Below are 20,559 nucleotides of genomic sequence, written 5' to 3' on the forward strand. Positions count from 1 at the left end.
TTCTGGTGTCCTCATTGTAAGAAGGACACAGCTGTTAAAGCGAGCCCAGAGGAGGGATGCAAAGATAATCCAAGGTCTGGAACACTTCTGCTATGAGGATAGGCTGAGCGAGTTGGGGTTGTTCAGCTCAGAGAAGACTCTGGGGGCATCTTAGAGCTGCCTTTCAGTACCTGAAGGAAGCCTACATTAAGGCTGGAGAGGGACTTTTCATAACAGTGTCTAGCAATAGGCGAAGGGGGAATGGTTATAAGCTGAGGGAGGGTAGTGTTAGACTGGTTCTTAGGAAGAAGTTCTTCAATATAAGGGTGGTGAGACGCTGGAATAACCTGCCCAGGGAGGATGTGGATGCCTCCTCCCTGGGAGTTTTCAAGGCCAGGTTGGGTGAGACGTTGAACAGCCAAGTCTAGCTGGGAGGCATCCCTGCCCATGGCGGGGAGGTTGGAGGAGATGATCTCTAAGGTCCCTTCCACCCTCAGCTGTTTTATAACAGCTCATTTTATGCGCATAAGCCAGTGTGGAGGCTGGTTTAGTACTTCATCTCTAAGATCCAAAAGAGAATATTGATGGGAACAGACTTCCATTTTTTATTCTTATGTTTTCAATTCAATTTAACACCTTGTTTGACTTTTTTTTTACTTCAGATATTTTTGCTGAATGTTGTTATTGCTGGATAGAAAGATGATGTTTAGTGGAAAAGGCATTTAGTGAAAACAGTGGCAGCTTCATTAGGAATATTTTGGGTTGGGTTATTGCAATCACTGCACTACATCTCACAAGGTCTTAAGAAACCAGCTGTGACATTCATTAATGTTTATGTCACAGCAAGTCAGAAAAGGCTGCATTTGTTTGTCAAGTAACTGCTTCTTTGAAATTTTCCTTTAAAGCTTTTGGCTTGGTAGAATTATAAAGTCTTCACTTACAGCAACTCTTTCCCCCTTTATTTTTAATGAAGACAAAATGGTTTGGGGGAGGAACACCCTAATAAATTCTTAAGTCAGTGTGGTACTATTAATGCTTTTCATTGCTCTGTGGAAGGAAGGAAGGGAGCTGAGTTACTCTATGTGGCTTAATTACACACATTAGGTCACAATCACCATCCTTAAGTATCACTTTTAGCTCTTCCCCTGTGCTTTATTTGTGTGTAGAAATTTGATTATAATGTTGCATCTGCACTGTTCATCTGTTCCTGTGTCAGAACAATGTCTTCAGTGCTTTAGCACTTAGTTGTGAAATTGCCTTTATTGTTCTGTTTTTAAACTTGTTTGAAGTCTTTTTACTTCAGCATTTGAGAAAGTTCTGCTGTTTTCAGGATTTTTTGTTGTTGTTTCAGCTGCAAAGCTCAAGGTTTAAAAGAGGAAAAAAATGAGAAAGTTGGAAGTTGTCTGCTTTTCACTGCCCTGAAATACATCTGTGATACTTGGAGATTCTCCAGAAAAGAAGTGTGAACTTTTTTGCACTCCCTTTCTGTGTTTCTCCTTTAATCTTACTGTGCTTTGCCTTAACAAGCAGTGGGTTTTTTTTCTGTCTTGGATGGTAAGAATGCTGAGCAGAGGTGAATCTTGAACATTCGTTTATGCCACCTATGTTTGAATGCCATTTCCCCGTCATTAGGCAATATTTATCTTTTAATGCTTGGTTAGTTTTTCCTAAGTCCCAGTTTCCCCTTGTCAGAGGAAGAATGTCAATTCTAAATACCGAAAAATATTTTTCCATTGTTGCTTCAGTTCATCCCACCTTTTGTTTCACATTCCACAGCCCTCCTGTTGATTGACTCGACATGGAGAAGCAACAGGGATTCAGCTGAATCTACATTTTCTTGGCTGGTAAACATCCCTGCTTCTTGTCACGAGGCAGTGATATCCACCCCCACTCTCACATACAATGTGAAAAATTAGGTCAGGTATAACAGCAGGGCTTGAGATAAATTTTCTGGGAAGCAAACTTTGCCCAATATCCATCTAAAGCTCATCTCCGTGATCTTTTTCATTATCCCATTTGATGTTTTATCAAAGCTGTTTCTTCCTTTGTTGCAGCACTGTATGTTATTGCTTGAAGTGAAGGCTATGTATTTGTTTTTAGAGTTTATCCACTTAAATCTGAGCAGAGTGAAATACAAATAATCCTATGCTTTGTTGACTAATACTCTTGTAGCTAAGCAGGGGAGAAAGGAGGAGGTGAACTTTTCACACTGCCATCTGTAACCAGCTGGTTCTGCCATTCAAGCTTCAGTTTGCTTGAGGCAAATAACTGTATTGTGTATTGCAGCATGCAAGAGATACATTTTATTTCTGTGTAGTGAGTTATGAGCAGTTCATTGGAAAGGTCATCTTTTGTAGTATCACTTGCTACGTTCCTAGGGATGATTTTTGATAGATGCAATTATTCCATTAGAGCTAAATGTGTTAAAAGAGTGGACAGATGTACAGCTGCAGGCAAACTATATGTAAATCTGGGATGATCTTTTCTTGTACTAGCACAATGTCTTTGTAGCGAGACTTCTGAAACTGAAGAAACGTGTGGGCTGTGATGTGCAGTAGGAGTACTGTTTGTGATCACCTGAGGAGGGTGGTAGATCACAATAGCTGCAGATGCTTATCAAGGAAAGGGAATGTAGCAGAACAGTAGCAGAGCAGATTTGGGCATCAGTTTCCAATTCCTCCATTCTTGTGTCAGGATCCTGAATTATGCTAGGCTTCTGTTAAACTGATATGAAATAGTTGCAGTATTTTCTGTCCTAGATAGATTCTTGCTCCTCTGAGTAGCCTCTTGGTTTAGGAAACAGGCTGGTATTGGATGAATAAACCAGAAAGCAAACATGTTACGGTAATTTTGATAGCCTGTCTAAACACAGTATGGCTCTGCCAGGACTGGTTTGACTCTGGATTCCTGCAGTGGTCCAACAAAATTCAAAGCTGTGCAGGCTGGTAGCCTTCAACTGCTTAAGTGCCATCTTCCTATGTGATACCAATCTAGTCATGGGTGAGTAGGATGGCTGAATGTAACTTTTTCAACAGCTTCAATCACTGGGGCTAAAAATGGTTTTTACTGGGCTTTTGTCTGCCAGGTAGCAGCACTGCTGACATGCAGCTGGCTCTATTTAGGTGTCTAGAGCCAGCTCAAAACCCGCTTGTAACCAGCAGCTCATCTATTTTAGAATAGTTGGCTCCTTGAGGGAATAATAATTTCTCCCAGCTCCTTACTTGGAGGTAACTTTTTACTTTTGACATGGTAGTTTTTAAAAAATACCCAAACAACCAAACAAAAAGAACCAACAGAAAGTCCATCAAAATAAAACCACCAATAAAGCCCCACAACTCCTCCTCCCTTCTCTCATTCTCCCTCGAACACCACTCCCACCTTGCCAAAAAAACCACCCCAAGCCCACCCCAATACAGGTAAAAACAAGTTTTGGAAATGCAAAAGCATGGAGAAATCAATGATTTAGGCAGCAGATAGTCATCTCTCTTGAACAATGTATCTCAGAAAAGTAGAATTGGCAGCAGCAATGCTCCTGCAATCATGATCTTGACAAATTGCTGTGGATCTGATTTGACTTTATTATCTTTTAATCCCAGTGGTTTACCAGGAGGGAAGGGAAATAACTAATAATGACAGATTTTAGTTAAAGTTAATTTGTCGTTGGTGGAACTAATTGCGTGTTCCAGGTGTTCATCCGTTTGGGAAGACAATATTTAACTATCAAATGTTCCAAATACAATGTGGTTAATTAAACGTGATTAAACTGGGTTTACAAACGTGCAACTAAGTATATGTAATTATTTGTGGTGAGTTTATGGTATGCATCATGCAAGATGTACATGATTTTGTAAAAAACATTGCTTCTTTAAGAGACTACCTTATGCTTTTATGTTACAATAAAGGTATTTGCAGCTTGCTGTGTTTTTTTAAGACGGAAAGATGCTGTGGAGAATTTGTAGTGAGATACTGAATTAGCAGATCAGTTATGAGCCATAAAAAAGATGGGAGTGGGACAGCAGAACCTGCTCAGAATTTGCACCCGAGTGGTGTCAGTCTTGTGGGGGGTGGTAAAAGCTGGTGGTTCTATGCTGCCTGCTCTTAAACCACAAGGTTTTCATACAGTGAGGTCAGTGTTCATTGGGGGCTCTGGCTTGTTGGGTCATCCTTAACGTTTGTTTTAGAGCAGATGTTTGGTGAGAGAACAAGGTAATGACTAGTGGGTTGAATGCCTTTGAGAAGGGTCTCTGGGCCTCTCCTGGGTGCTCTGGCTCTTGTGGTGGCTTTGCTGTGGATCGAGACGTCTCCTGAAGAGAAGTCGGTGTGAAGCATGAGACACCACTGATGGTTATGAGGGAGACTTCAGAGCCATACTCAAGTGCTGAATTAAGTAACTGCGGTGTGTCATTTACAGGCCTCGAAGCACCTCTCTCCTCCCTTGCCCCCTGTTTCCCGCCGAGGCCGGAGCAGCCTGCGCGGCCCTCAGCCCAGCGCCTCGGGGCGGCCGCGGCAGGGGAACGTGACGTTGGGCTGCCGCCCGATGCGCCCGGCCGCAAGATGGCGCTGGGGTAGTGACGCAGCGGAGGAGGGTCAGCGTGCTCCAGCAGGGGCTCCCACCGGCTCCCACCCTTCTCTGTGCCTGGAGGTTCTGCTGCTGTCCCAGGGTACTGTAATCGCTTGTGCCTTCATCAGAACTTAAAAATATGGCATGGGCTGGGTCTGTGTGCTTGGGGTGTGTTTCGATTAGTTCCTGGTAGCATCATTATAAAGTCTTTGTCCTTTAGGGGTAATTCCTGTCCCGATGTAATTTAATTACGGATACTGCTTTTGTTAGGAAAGCTGTGCACTGCATTGTGCTTGTAACAAGAGCTACTTCAATCTGAGTCACGTTAAGACTCAGTTTATTTTGGACCGTGGAGAAAGAAGCAGTAGGAAAGATTGGAGTTGGTGCAGGAGAGGGTTGCAGTGGCTTCGTGTGGGAGATGTTCCCAGTGCCCAGGGGTGTCAGGCAGGCCTGGCGGGAGGGCTGCTGTGCCGCTCAAACAGAGAGGGCCCCGGGGGGCCATTGTGAGCCTCTGCCCTGGGCCGTGGATGGGCTCCTCGTCCCAAAACGCCCAGTGCTCTCCTTTGTGGAGGGCCTAGTGTGATGGTGAGTGACTTCAATTTTTCAGGGTTTCCTGTGCCATTTACCTATTTAATAATGAAACGTTGGTGGGTTTTTTTGGTTGGTTGGTTGGTTTGGTGTGGTGTGGGGTTTTTTGTGTGTGTGCTCTAGAGTAGAAAACATTCAAGCTGACTATGGATTAATATAACAGAGGTAGCTACGTCAAGGCTGCTTTCTAATATAGCATGACCAGGTGGTTGGTGTAGTGGAAAATGATCTTTCCTGCTTAAATATCTGTACTTGCAGTGGTCATAGGTGCACCATAGTATCATAGTGTCATTCAGGGTTGGAAGGGACCACAAGGATCATCTAGTTCCAACCCCCCTGCCATGGGCAGGGACACCCCACACTAGATCAGCCTGCCCAGAGCCTCATCCAGCCTGCTCTTAAACACCCCCAGAGACGGGGCCTCGACCACCTCCCTGGACCATGATCATCAGGTCTATCCTAATGGATTTGCTTATCACTGTCTGAGATTTGCAGAGCCCAGATGTTCTGGTAAACTTTTTGAGTTCATTCTTATGTGTCTGAGTGTTCATGGGAATGTAAGGCTTGCTTACTAGGGGATGTGTTTTGCTTGTCATCTGAATATCCTGGAGTAAGTCCAGTTCTTCTTCCTTTACGTGCAATTTCACATCCATGCAAATGAAAATCTGGCAACAACTGAAAATCCACAGTAATATTGGGCAATTAAGGTAAGAAATCATGCCCTTTTCTCCCTAGTCATCGCTGAACATTAGCCTAATTATTAGTAATTAAATCAAATTAACACCAATAAATACTTCTAAATAGCTTTAACTAGTGATTAAAATCTATTTTAGCTTGACACCGCTATTTTATTCTCTTTTTGTGTGCACAAGTAAATACCAGAATGGGAAACTTAATTGAAATTTGTCTACGTGCAGACATCTAGTGCCAGTAGGATATACAGGAAATATTAAAACTGCAATGGATTTATAACTGTCCTGGGTTTTCCAAAACCACAAGAGCACTATGTGAGGCGAGGTTGCCTTAACTTTCTTGTCCTGTGTTGAAATTGAATTTTCCATTGAGTTTTCCTGTCCTACCCCAGACAATTGCCTTGGCTGTCAAACACAGCATTGAGGAGCAGTGTGGTGAGGTGAGTGTCTAGGCTGGCAAGGCCTTCTGTTTGGGGAGAACAGACCTTCCCTCCCAAGTTGTGGAGTGTCCAGAGATGGCCCTTGGGTAGGGCAGGCTTTGCATTTGTCCCCTGGCCTTGCTGGGTTCATGTCTTCCTACCTGTTGCTAGAGAAGTGGTTTCTGTTTAATTAACATATTCTGGGTACAGGTAGTTGTCCAAAGAAACTAATGGTGAATGTGGCAATGGCTGGGAGGATGGGTACAGTGCCAGCTCTGAATCAGGGCTTTTATAGGAGGAAATGGAAAAATGTGAAGAGAGGTTAGTACTTCCCTGCCACCTTTATATTATCATTAGCAAACAAACAAACAAAATCTCACGACCCTGAACAAAAAAACCCCAGGCCTGAGGGCAGCCACAAACTCTGGTTTCCCTTTAGCCTGTTTCTGAGTGACTCTCTTCAGGCCCATGAGTGACTCTGAGATGAACAGTGATCAGTGCCAGCAGGCTCTGTCAGGACAAGTGTGTGTTTGTGTGGCTGCCTGTGACGCTCGCAGTGTCTGCGGTGGTGCCTGTGGGAGTGCGCTGTGCACAAAGCACAGGGATTTCTCTGGTACCTGCTGCTGTGCTCCTGAGCCAGTGCTCTGCCTAGTGGGGCTCCTGATATCCCTGTGCCTGGTGCTGGAAATGGCATTGTGTTTAATCTTTTTTTTTTCTAGTGTCTTTCCTTCAGCAACTATTTACAATGAAATAAAGGGATGAAAATAAAATTCTATACTGTGCCTCTTAGGCAGTTTCATACGTCTCTCTGACAAGGCTAAAGGAGCAAAATAATATTGACTAAGTGTCTGGTCCTTACTTAAGTGGTCTTGAAAGTTAATCAATCCATTTATGCCCCAAACAATGTTAAGTTTTCAGTTCAAGGGGACTGGGGAAAAATTCACTGGCTTTTCTGGCTTTAAGAGCATGGCAGGGCTGGATGCAAACTATGATGAACTTGTTTGCCTATGCCTTGATGGGATTAAGGTGGGATGTTGTACTGCCACACAGATGATGTTTTCTGTGTATTTAATTGACCATTGCAGCTTGTGAACAGCCCATTAGCTAATGTATTTATGCTTCAGGAGGCTAGAGCTGATTCTCTTTGTCTTATATTTGTTACATTAAACTTAAAGTACTTTGAATGAATTTGGGGAAAGAATAGGAAAAAAGGCAGAAAGGTGGGTTTTCATTTTGTGCTTATTAACACAGATGTATCGTTTGGAGGCTTCCATAGTATCATAGTATCATTCAGGGTTGGAAGGGACCACAAGGATCATCTAGTTCCAACCCCCCTGCCATGGGCAGGGACACCCTACACTAGATCAGGCTGGCCAGAGCCTCATCCAGCCTGGGCTTAAACACCTCCAGGGATGGGGCCCCAACCACCTCCCTGGACAACCCATTCCAGGGTTTCACCACTCTCACGGGGAAGAACCTCCTCCTCACATCCAGCCTGAATCTCCCCACCTCCAGCTTCATTCCATTCCCCCTAGTCCTATCACTACTTGAGATCCTGAGAAGTCCTTCCCCAGCCTTCCTGTAGGCCCCCTTTGTTGAAGAGCATTAAAATGCATAGACTTCTAATGGAACTGCAAGAGAAAATTAATCCCTATGACTTACCTGTTGCTGAAAATTTGTTCTTAAAAAATGAAAAGGGATGTAAAAGTCTTTCTGACCTACAGACCATTCTGGGTGCTGTAACTCACATCAAAGCAGGACTAGGTAGGAAGAAGAAGGCTGGCCTCGTTTTGCACAGCTGTGAGGAAATTTGGCTAGCTTTTTAGAAAGAGCCTTGCCTTGTGATTTTGTGCTTCTGACAGTAATATGGATGAGGGCTCCATCTTTGGTGGACTCTCAGCCTGAGTGTGAGCCACATACCTTTATATTACCACACTGAAATGCAAGGATGGCTATTTTCATTTAGGTCGCTTATTAATTGTAGATATTAGCAATATTAAGGTTCTCTGTTTCTGTTAATACACATATATTGATGTATGCATGGTAGCAGATTTAGATGGTTTTCATTTGGGAGGGGGTTTCTGTGCTAAAAGCCCAGAAGACAAACACACTCCTGTAGCCAACCACATTTTTCTGCATGAATTTTTAACCTCCGTCAGGGAGACTGTTTATCCAATCTGGAATACATCACCTGCTCTGGGTAGAGAGGACCTTCCTGTCTGACCTTTGTGATCCCCCTAAGCTGCTGGTGTCCAGTCCTGTCAGGATGGCAGCCCAGCTCTGCTGGTGGCCATGCCTCACCTCTGCTCTGGAGAGACACAGCCAACTATTTTAGAATTAATAAATCTCGTGGTGGTTTTGGTCTCTGATTTCTACTACCCTGTAACTGCATTATATACAGTGAAACTGTGAAGAAACTTTGGGATGGGAAAGAAAGAAAGGTCTGAAAATGTGGCTTTTGAAGGGACTCCTAGTGACACAGGCTTGATCTTTGCTTTACTGCTTTCAAAATGAAATTTCTGCTCTTGCCTCACTCTGCCTCTCTGTTCTTAGAATCATATAATCATAGACTGGTTGGGGTTGGAGAGGACATCCAAAGGTCATATAGTCCACCCCCCTGCAGTGAGCAGGGCCATCCTCCATTACAGCAGGTTACTCATTGCCTTGTCAATCCTCACCTTGATTATCTCCTGGAATGGGGGTCTCAACTACTTCCCTGGGCAACCTGTTGCAGTGTTCCACCACCGTTATGTTAAAGAACTTGTTCCTAACATCCAATCTAAATCTACTCTTCTCTAGTTTCAAACCACTGTCCCTTGTCATATCACTCCAGGCCTTTGTAAACAGTCCCTTGGCAGCTTTCTTGTAATCCCCCTTCAGGTACTGGAAGGTTTCTATTAGGCTTCCCTAGAGCCTTCAGGCTGGACAACCCCAGCCTGTCCTCGTAGCAGAGGTGCTCCAGCTGCTTCAACATTTTATGGCCCTCCTCTGGAGTTGCTCCATCAGGTCCATGTCCTTCCTGTGTTGAGGGCTCCAGTTCTTGACATGTGGCTTTGCCTGACAGGTGATGTACAGTGATGATAACTTGCAGATGCTTTTGCATGTGACAGGTGGGTTAGTGTTTATAATCTTGCTCATTTAGAGTGTGCAGTCTTTCTTCCCCTTGTCTGGAGAAGCTCCCTCTTTGTTTCAGCAAGCTTTGATGGTGAGGTTCTGAGGGTGCTGCTGCCTGCTGTCTTATGGGCAAGGTCTTTTCCTTCAGGTTTCTGGGACCAGCTTAGTTGTGGAGAAATCACAAGGTCATGCTTGCTCAAGGCCTGCTAAAACAGTTGGGGGGAAAGGAGGTGAAAAAAAATACAATAAAATGCATTAAAACCTTGAAGAAACTGCAGTGAAACCACTTAATGACAGGGGAAAGTGCAACATTAAAGATGAAAGAAAATTACTTGAGAACACTGTTTCCATAAATTGGGTGTTGATGCATGAGCAGGTTTGTGAAGCCTTGCTCTCTGCTTCAGGTGCATGGTTAATGAATAAAACCTTGAGACTGTTTTTGTTTAGCTCTGATTACTGCCAGCTTTGTCTGTGCAGGAGAAAGGGGGGGGGGGGGGGAAGGCAGCTCAGCTCACTGTGGGAGGTAGTGAAGGTGAGCAAGAGTGGGTGTGTGACGATTTGGCCTTGTCCTCTTCAGCACCAAGGCAGAAGAGGGTTTTTGCCCTTGATGTCTCCCAGTGGTTCGTGCTGCCTATGCACACAAGCACTGCTGCTTCCTAATTACTCCTTAAAATAATGAGACATGATCACATGCCCAAGAGAGCATCTGAAGACTCTACATGTCTGTAGTCCTTACTTTTGTCTTTGGGAATACACAGAGTGGCCATGACCAAGGGCAGCAGTGGGATTGAGGGGGAGCTCTGTGAGAACAGGCCAGGGTTTCCTTAGGATGGGCATGACTGTTTCTGGAAACCCTGTGGCTGGGACCTGCTGAGCCTCACATCCCCACTGGTGGCATCTCAGGAGCAGGGAAAACCACTGCCAGGAGTGCAGAGAGGTGGAAGAGCTGCATGCAAAGAAGTGTGGCTAAGGTGGAGAAAAGGAGGCACGGGAGGGTATTTTATCTTTGTTTCTTACCATACAAACCGACTTTAGCTAGTAAGACATTAATTTTCCCTGAAGTGAATCTTTTTCACCTATGATGGTCAGGGATCTCCCTGTGTCTTTGTATCTTGACCCACAAACTTTTAAATTTTATTTTCTCCTCTGCCTTGCTGAAGAGTGGGAGAGTGGCCAGGTGGGCATTAGGTAGCCAGCCATGGTCAACCTGCCACAGATAAATACTTAAGTAACTTCTAAAACTTAACTGTAATGAGCTTCAGAAGAGGAGGTTCTGGTACTGACCACTCCTGGGACCTCTTGTGCTCCACAGCATATGTGGTCACAGGGAGCTGCCTCCTAAGGCACTGTTCTGTGTGTCAGGAATCAAATTGTATTGTGTAGGAGCCTGTATACACACTCAGATATTGAATTATCTCCCCTGAAGCAATAACTGGATTCCTTGCATATACATGAGTGATTTTTTTTTTAAGTACTTTTTTTCCTTTTAAATTTTCCTTTTTTTGCAGCAGGTGGGTTTAGGTCAGAATTGCACTGGCTCTGGCAGGGGAGAGCTGCTCCCCAGGGGTGCAGCAGAAGAGATAAAGACCCTGCCAAAAATCATGCCAGACTGGTAAGGCTAGAAAAAGGAATTAGGAAGTGCACAGATGCTGTTTGCCATAAGGGTTTGCATATTTGAATATGCACAATTCACTTACACAAGGGACCTCAAACATTGCAAGGCCTGAGCTTCAACCTGGCATGTTTCTAAGCTTCACCCATGCCAAGTTTGGTGGCATTTCTGTAGGGTTTGGGAGCGTGTGTGAGAGCAGGATGCAAGAACTCTCATAGAACAAGCACAAAACAGTTAAATATTAATTGTGAAAAGAACAATCCTTGCTGTTGCCTGATTTGAGATGGCACCCCCGTGCCCAGGGGTGTGCTGCAGCTTCTGCTTGGAAATGGAAACACTTCATCAGAGAGTGCTTTTTACAGGAACTGCAGGTGGCAGTAGGAGCTAAGTTTTACAGGGCGGGGTGTTAGTATTAAATGTCTTCTTCACAGTGGCTTGGCAGAAGTTTGATACTCTGCAAGCCTTCTCTTAAAGTCAGCACTCCTTGTTTTTAAGGACTTCTCAGGTCTTTTTAGGTGTAATATTTTCAATAACTGTAATGATACAACTGGGATGCCTTGCACTGCTTTTCCCTGGGGTGGATTTCTGGTGGTTGTTTTGCAGCATTGGCAGTGGTCTATAAATAAATGCTCCTTGAATTCTGCTTATATACTGTGTTCTAACTGGGAAAGTAACTCAAGTGGTATATTACTTAGGTTTACCGCAATCAAAATCACACCTATTCGAATGTGAGAAGCAGGTGGATTGGTGTACATTGACCATAGGACTCCAAAGTCCTGTGTTACACAGAAGAACCTTGAACAGATTGGAATAAACTTAAATACAGGAGATTTTGTCAATCTTGCTGATTTTTAGTCATTGAGAAGGCCTTAATTCAAGGACTATCAAAGAAATAATGAACAGACTGTTGTCCCTCATGCTGCGTGTAATTTTGGCTCAGGAGTTACCTGTCATCTAGTGCTCCTGCTTTTAGGATACATGGATTTGTCTAGTTCAATCAGAATATACTTGTGTTTATTGCATGCCATGGGGAACTTGCAAGAGACAATGTGCTGAAGGGAAAGGTGGACTTGTGTGGTTCAGGCAGCTCACTATATGAACAGAGGCATGCCCAGGTGCTGTATGTACCTGTAGTTTTTAAGTTACACTGCACTGGATGATGATTAAGCTGCTAAAACTTTCCAAAACACTTAAGACTGCTATTTCTGAGGTGAGGCTGAGTGCAGAGGAATCAGTTTCTAAAAAGTACTAATTGTTGTTGCTGATAAAGTTGTACAATAGTAAGTGAAAATTCCAGAGGGACTCATTCTGATACTGGCAGGGTTGGTTCAAAGTCTACAATAAATGATCTTGGTAGCATGTTTTCCAATTAAAAAGCAACAGCAAAATACTTAAATATATTGCTGGGAATTAAACACTTCCCCAGAGCTAATTGCTTTTGTTGTTAGCTTTTCAGAGGTACACTAGAAAGACAACAGATAGTTTGGATTCCAAAGGACTCATCCATGTTTTAAAAGCCTTCTCTGGCATGGAGCACACTGGTGGTGTTTTCCCTCTTGTGTTTTTTCCTTGGCACTAGGTGCTGATAACAAGCCAGATATCTGTGCACTTGCTTCTAGTCAGAGCAGGAGCTTGAATGAATCTCTGTACCCGAGCCAGTGCTGTTACAGAGCACGTCCCAGCCTCCCGATGGGAGATACTAACACAAAGTATGATGTAGCACTGTATTACCCATTAAAATGCAATTATTTAGGGCACGTAGAAAAGAGAGCATATTATAAATTAAACAAAGAACAAGATGCATTTTAATAACTGCTTCTGAGTAATGGAAAAATCTCAGAGTGCACAAACAGGGTTTCACTGTCGGTGTGCTGCTGTGGAGGAGGATCCTGAGGAGGAAGCTCAGAATGGAGAGAGGTGTTCTGGGCACGTATTCAATCACAGTTTAAAGAGAATTAGCTTGAACTGTACTCACGGGCCCTTCCTATTCCCTTATCACAAACATTTGTCTGAATTTATTTAGCTGAATGTCTGATGAAAGCAAATGTCAGGGTTCTGTGCCTGCCCTGAGTGCCAGATTTGGCTTGCATGCAGGAGTGCACCTGTATGTGTCCAATCCAGGGAGAACTGGAGTACCCTGTGATTTACCTTAACAATTATAATCAAAGCCACACATCTCAAATTATGAATGTTTGATCTTCAGAGCTTATAATCAACTCAAAGAAGAAACACCCTAGAAGCTATTTTATTGAATAAATTTAAATGTGTTAATTTTAGAAAATAATTTCATGTGAACAAATGCTTAAGTTAATCAAAGTATTAATTTGTTAAGCTCTTAGGGATATGTAAAAACTTAAACAATGTGTAAATATTGCATTTGGTATGTGCATACTTACATGAAGTGTGAGTTAGATTCAGTGCACACAGCTAAATAAGCGTGTTTCAGTGATGCTTAGTGGGGGTATAGGCAATTGCACAGTTCCAGTTTTGGTGCACAGTTTAATACCTATTTGCCTGGTGACCAAGCTCTTGGCGGAGAATCCCAGTTCAACATCACACATGGAGACATGCTGGTAAGACACAGTCTTTGGGCAAAAATTCTTGCATAGCAAATTAAATGCAAGTTATGTCTGTATTTATGGAGTACACCAAACTCTGCAACTCAGCTGGAAAAAGAGAAGATGGGAGAGGTGGTGTTGCCATGGTGGAATGCCACTTTGGCTTCTCATTTGGCAATGAGAAGTTGGAGAGGCCAACAGCTGAGTAATGGTTTGCTTCTCAGTGGTCTCTGAGGTCAGCCAATGGCAAACAGGACCTGTGCAACACATGCAGGCTGGGGTGGAGCTTTCCAGAGGCTCCCTCAGGAGCTGCAGTCTTCTTTTTGAAAGCGATCTGGGAAGTTATGAACCTAACTTATGGCAGCTCCATAGTGTGCGTAGATCTGTTGGCAGGCGTTGAAGGCTGGTGGCAAACTCTGGTAACCTTCACTGTGGGTTGGCCACGCCTTACAGACTATTGGGCTTTGCATTGTTTCTATGTCTGTTTTGATCAGGGAGAATGGTGGTACCATGCCAAGGCAAATAGTACCACAGGAGGACAGAAAGCAAGTATTTAAAGTTAGTGTGCCTCTGCTTCTGCTGTGCCTGCTTTGTCTGTGTGATGTATTTGTGGGGAAAAGTACTGTGTTTGTTATTAGATTGACAGGAGTTTTTAATTTCTTGCAATGTAGCAGTCTTGATCTGATTTAGCTATTCTATGCTGGCATGTGGCAGTGGTTCACTATATTAACAGCTTCACAGTAGTCTTCAGTGGGCTCAATAAAATTAATGTGAGCATTAGTCAAAATACTGACTGACAATTTTCTTAGGCTGGCCTCTGACAAGAGTTGTGGTTGGGAAATTACGATTTTCTTTTGTTATTTCATTTCACTTAATATTGATGTGTAGGGTGACATATATGGTGGTTATTTTTTTTAAATGGGCTCTTTATCCTGGCCCAGTCGGGGACTGGAGTCTGGTATTTGTATTTAATATTGTATCAAGTGATTTGCAGTAGCTGTGGGGTTTAGTGGGATGAGAGCTATTTGTTTTTACGTAGAAACCTGTGGTTGCTTTTGTTAAGGCTTTGGCTTGCTTTTATGCTCCATTCTCACAGGAGAAATGCAAATGCTACTGAAAAATTATACTTTGATTATAGACGCAGATAGTGAAGAAGTGTTGCAGGATGTTAGGTTTGCCTGCCTTTTTCTTTGCTTTTTTATTTTTTTTAATCTTTCCTTAAGTATGGAAATGATATTCCACTACCCTCCTGCTGAGAAAATAGGCAGAACCTTGGATGAGAAATGTAACGTTGCAGCTGCTCTTGACCTGGGCTTTAGTGGTGCACAAAATTACAGGGGAAGGCACCCCAGGGACAGCAGGCCCTTAGGTGGTTTTAAGGGTGATATGAGAAAATCAGACTGGAATAGGCTCAGTGTCAGAGATGCTCTGACAGCTCACTCAACAGGAGGGCTGTGCCTGAGCAGGATCAGTAGGGAAGCAGTCAAGGTGCTCACTGAGAGCTGCTTTGCCCACAAGCAGAAGCCAGCAGGGGCTTTCGGTGACAGCAGTCTCCGAACTGGAGCTTCCTGTGGCTTTGCCTTTGTTTTGGTGGTGGCTTTCACTTCCTACTCAGCTCCATGCTGATGTTGGGGTAAACTCCTGGCAGCCTCCTTGTGTTCCCTGCACACATGATCTTCTATTCCTCTTTGTTTTGTTGTGTTGTTTTTTGCTTGCTTGTGGGTTCTTTTGTTTGGTTGTTTTTTTCTATTTTAAGGCATTAAAGTAAACTTATGGATTTATTGCTCTTCCCCGCTAGGAGGGGGTAATTCTGTCCTTGAACAAGGCTGTGCTTTGGCAGCATATGACACTGGATGTGATGCTGGTTGCTTCACCAACTTAGCTGGCTTTCTTCATCTATGGAAGCTTCTGAAAGATGCATCCTTTGGACTTTACTGTCACCAGGTAATCTGATCAACGGAAGGATGGCTGTCGAAATTCAAGTGGGCCCTTGATGCTGATGAGTGAGCTATATTGCTGTATAAGCTGACCTCTTGTACCTTAGGTTATTTCCTTGCTTGTGAGAACAGCTATTTTATTCTGTGCTTCTGCAGATCCTGATGAAGAACTGGGAGGAGTCATCAGAGCATTTTGTGGAAGAAAAAAGGTCTTTTCATCCAGTTGAAAGACACACAAACTCCATTTCATCTTACTTTATTCATCAACACTAGTAAAGTGCTACAGTTCTGCCACTGTTGTTATCTAGTACATTAGGAACAGAAAGCAGTGCATTTAGTGTTGTATACATAAGTGTGTTGGCATTTATTTATTCAGCCACATTTACTAATTAGAAATTGGGTTAGGTATGATGCTTCCTGACCTTTAAGAAAGGGACCAACACAAAAAGCAAAATAAGTTTTACAGATGGTAGGCTGAACAAAACCTTCAGCTACTTGCCACGGTCTCAGTATGTACTTGTATGAGAAATTTGATGGAGACAAAAGGTGTTCTGCTAAGTCCCAGTAAAAATTTCAGATCAAGTAACTTAAAAAACCCAGACCAAAACAACCAAAAACCAAAACACAACCACACATCCCCCCCCAGCAGCAACTCAATTTTCTTCTCTAATAGCTAGGGGATAAAAAGGTTGCAACGCTCCAATTACATTTTTTGAAAAGTGTAGAATAATCAATGCTAGCAACAAAAATAGGATTCTCCTGATAGTTTTCAACTGTCTCATCTGTTAAACCCTGATTACCTCAAATGCAAGTTTGTTATTTAAATTTAAAAGTAACTTATGGTAGCACAAGGTAGAAATTGGAATTGAAAATATTAATATTGGCTATTTATCCACTGGTTGCCTCTCATGAAAGCAGTTAATTTGAGCACCCAGATATTTTTTCATGCATTCCATGGGATGCTGTTATGCAATTTACATAGAGAAATTGCTTATTTCCAAATAGTCCCTATTACTGAAGACATTTCACTGAAGTGGCATTGCTGGTATTGCCTGTTGAAGTTACCCATGGAGAGCTTGCGTTCCTGTCCTGCCTGGTAACTGTCCTAGCCCATCCAGGCCTGAGCAGAAATCCTTTTCCTACCACATGGTTTTGTAAAGCATAAGGAAAGCACTTGGGGACCCTTCAGTCCCAGTTTGGGGTAGCTTGTGCTACAAAGGTGATATACTTTGCCTATGGGTAAGTGTGGTACCTGGGCAGTTCAGGCAGCTGGAAAAACCACTGCTGCTTTTCAGCAGCGCTGAGGCCAGCTGCTGATGCAGTGAGCTGACATGTCCCTCTGAGGAGGGATATTTGCAGACTGTGGTGGCTTCATGCGTTGGGTTTGGCTGATCTGGAGTTAGTTCTCCCCATAGCATTTTTTGTAGTGGTAGTTGGAAGGGTGTTGATAACTCACCAGTGTTTTGGCTGTTGCTGAGCAGTGCTGACATAGCACCAAGGCTGTGTTTTTCCAGTGTTCCCACCACAAGTGTAGGCTGATGGGTGGCTAAGATCTTGGGAAGGGACATGGCCTTGTCAGCTGACCCAAACTGACCAAAGTAGGGTATTCCATACCACACAACATCAGCTCAGATATAAAAGCTAAGCACAAGAAGGAAGTGTGGGGACATTCATTCATGGTGTCTGTCCTTTGGAGCAACTGTATGCATATTGAAGCCCTGCTTCCTGGGGAGCAGCCAGACATTGTCTGCTGATGGGGAGCAGAGAATAGAGAATCTATGCCGCATTTGCTTTTGCTCCATTAAATTGCTTCTGTCTTTGACTCCTGCACTTCTGTTATATTTTTCTCTCTCCCCTGTCCATCTGAGAAGGGGTGTGACAGAGCAGCTTTGGTGGGCATCTGGCCCCCAGACAGAGCCAAGCCACCACAGTCCTTTCTGGTGCTGAAACCTGGGAATGAACCATTAGATAAGCAGTAGGCAAAGCACTGGTGTGTTATCAACACCCTTTCTACTACCACTACAAAACACAGCACTATCACAGATGCTATGGAGAACACTAACTCTAGCTCAGACAAACCCAATACACTTTGGGATGACTCTTTCAGAACAGAAAAATTTGCCCAATGACAGCATTGGCATCCATTTTCCTTGTCAGCTGATTTGGTTGTGGAGGTTTGCTTGGTTTTGTCTCCCCTGAGCATCCATTATCAATGTGAGAAGGGGATTTTATTAATTTTTCTCCATGAAATGCAGAGTCCTCTCACCTCACTTGCTTTGTTTCTATATGAATTGCTGTAGTAGCACAATGACAGAAGCAAAAATTATCATATAAATTTTAACCTTATCAATGCTATCCCCTCACCATATGTGGTAGCTGTAATTGCTGCTTCTCTTTTACCAGGGGCACTTGGAATGGCTCTCTCACCAATTTCACTCATGTCATTTCTCTCCCAAAAGGAAAACTAAAGCTGATTCTCCTTTAGATGAGAGCTGGCTTCTGTCATGTCCCTGGTCTTGCTAAGTTATTTAGAGGCTTACCCTGGCATTTGCAGACTCTTACCTGAGACCGGTTTTATTTCCGTGATTCTATCGGTTATCTTCCCAGAACACTGCTGGCTTTGCTTTGCTGGGGGACAGAACAATTGCCCACCCCCTGATGTTCCTCTTGAGTCTTAGTTGAAGGAGGACAGTGAGCTGTGGGGCAACATGCTGACAGGCAGCAACCCAACATCTCTTACAGGTCTTGGGGTCACTTTTGTCAAGAAGGTTCCTCTAGGTTCTCAAAAATACTTAATAGTAAAAGATTACTTTGGATTGTTTGAGCATCACACTTCCTGAAATAACTATCTGACAAAAAGGTGAGTTCAGTGATGCTCCCTGTGAGCTTGCAATACATTCTGAAAAACCAGCTCTGCAATATGCCTCTTGCTTGATATTTTTGTGTTGTTGCTTGTTCCAGGCATGCTGGTTTGTCCAAGTAAATGCAGCAGAATATTATGGGCATCGAAGTAGAAATTATATTCCCTTTTCTGTGTCAGCCTGGAGGCTAATACCCATGTCCCTTAGTTTCTTTTCCTTTGTTCCCTGGTGGAAAGGAAAATGCCCCTGGCCTGTCACCTTGGCTTCATGTTTTAAAGGCTTTACTTGTTTTTGTAAAGATGGATGGAATATTCCACAGCGGACAGGTACTACGTTTGCAGGACCTCTGTCCCAAGGCAGACACTGAATTAATGTATTTCACATGAATGAAAGGCACATGTGGAGAGGGCGAGCAGATCAATGTTTAATTATGCAAATAGTCTTCTAGGCTTTAATATTAAACTGGAATAAACCTGTCATTACAGCTATACTGGAGACAAGCAGTGAGTGAACATCTGTGCCTGGATGCCACATTAGTGCAGAGGACACAGAGTTTATGTGCATGGGGCCAGGGCCCCACTGGTGGCTTCTTGCATCACTGGAGAGCTGCACTGGGGGGTTGAAGTGTACCCAGCTCCCACTCACAAAGGGGGAGAGATGAAGTTTCTGGGTGAAAACTCAGTGTAACTGGGTCTGGCTATAATACAGCTTTGTACACTGTTATTGAAAGCACTATGCATTAACTCTGCTTGGCTTACCTTACACTTGTCTGTAATGCTCTCCCTCCAGTTGTGGCTGCAGTCATTTGTGTGGTGAGGACTGCGAAATCAGAGGCACACTCTGGTAGGGCTTTTGTAGTGAGGATACCTCTTAATTTTGCTGGACTTGATGAGCTAGTGTGGGAATCAAACTATAACATTTTCTCTTGGTGAATGCTTCTCTAGGAGGGTGGGAATTAGCCACCTTGCTGGTGGGGCTTCCCTGTGGTTTGTGAGCAGTGTCTGTGGAGCCTCAAAGCCTTCTGGAGCGTTCAGATATGGGTGCACAAGTGTAAGTGTTGAGGTGGAAGAAAACCACACCCACTTGCAAAACTTGATTTGTGCCAATGTTTGGGATCTTTCCTGCTTCTGTCATTTTAACTGCTTCTTTTGACCTTGCTAGATCTTCATGTGGGTGAGAAGAATTGCTTCTCTGTGAGATGCTCCAGGAGGTGTGGTGGGGAGGGCACATTTCTTCTGATACTCTGCTTGCCTGGTAGTTGTGTTGAGCATGACTCTTACCTTGTGTAGTTACAATAATGGAGGAGGAAGAGGAATATTGCCTGCTGTTGTGTTAGATTAGGTAATGATTTTCTAGCTCTCACAAGTGGTATAAGGTTTGTTTCTGTGCCCACACAGTGCCTTGATTTGCTATCAAAAGAAAGTCTTGAATTATGCAAAGGCTAAGGTATAAGCAGCCAGAGATACTGCTGAGCATGATTTTACACTGCCTTTGTTGAATATTCATGGTAATCAAAGATCACACAACTTTGTTTTCTAGAGTTAAAATACTTTTTGATAGCCTGGATCATTCCGACCTGCACAATAGGCACTGATACAAATATCAAAGATACTTCCTCTAAAGCAGTGGTTTTTAGGCAGTGGAGAGAGGACTGGAAACAGGAGTCCTGGTGATATTTTGGGTATGTCTGACAAAACTGTGCACTTTAAAATGTTAATTTTTATTGTTTGGTGGTTCTTAATTCAAAAGTCCTTTACACTAATACAGTTCAAAGCCAGATGAGGAGCAAAGGCATTTTCATCCACAGAGTTAACAGTTTGATTGCTATCTACCATGTCTTGAGCTACTTGTTGTGAGAAGAGCCATCATGAGGTGCATGGTGTGGTGGGGAGGCAGAAAGAAGAATATTTGTCACTGCAGGTTTGTAGAACTGTCTTGTGCTTTAACACTTGTTTGGGGAAGTGGAGGCTCATGGCCTAATGCAGAAATGTATCCGCTTGTGAAGGAGGGTGGTTAGAAGGGGAACAGGGCTGGTATTTGCTTGTTTGCTTTTATGATGTGCTAAGAACCCTGCTTTTCCCCTTGGGGTCTGCGTGGTTCATTAGTAGGGGTTTGTGGTAGGGAAGAGAAGGTAAGGGAATACCTTTTGGGCTGTATCAATGAGCTCTTCCCTCTAACAGAAACATATTTGTAATTTTTTGTTCTCTGCATGCTGAGAAGATGGTAAAAGGTAGCATG

Source organism: Melanerpes formicivorus, unplaced genomic scaffold (genome assembly GCF_026170545.1).
Source record: "Melanerpes formicivorus ecotype bairdi unplaced genomic scaffold, bMelFor1.0.p_v2 SCAF_6, whole genome shotgun sequence".
Taxonomy (NCBI): Eukaryota; Metazoa; Chordata; class Aves; order Piciformes; family Picidae; genus Melanerpes; species Melanerpes formicivorus.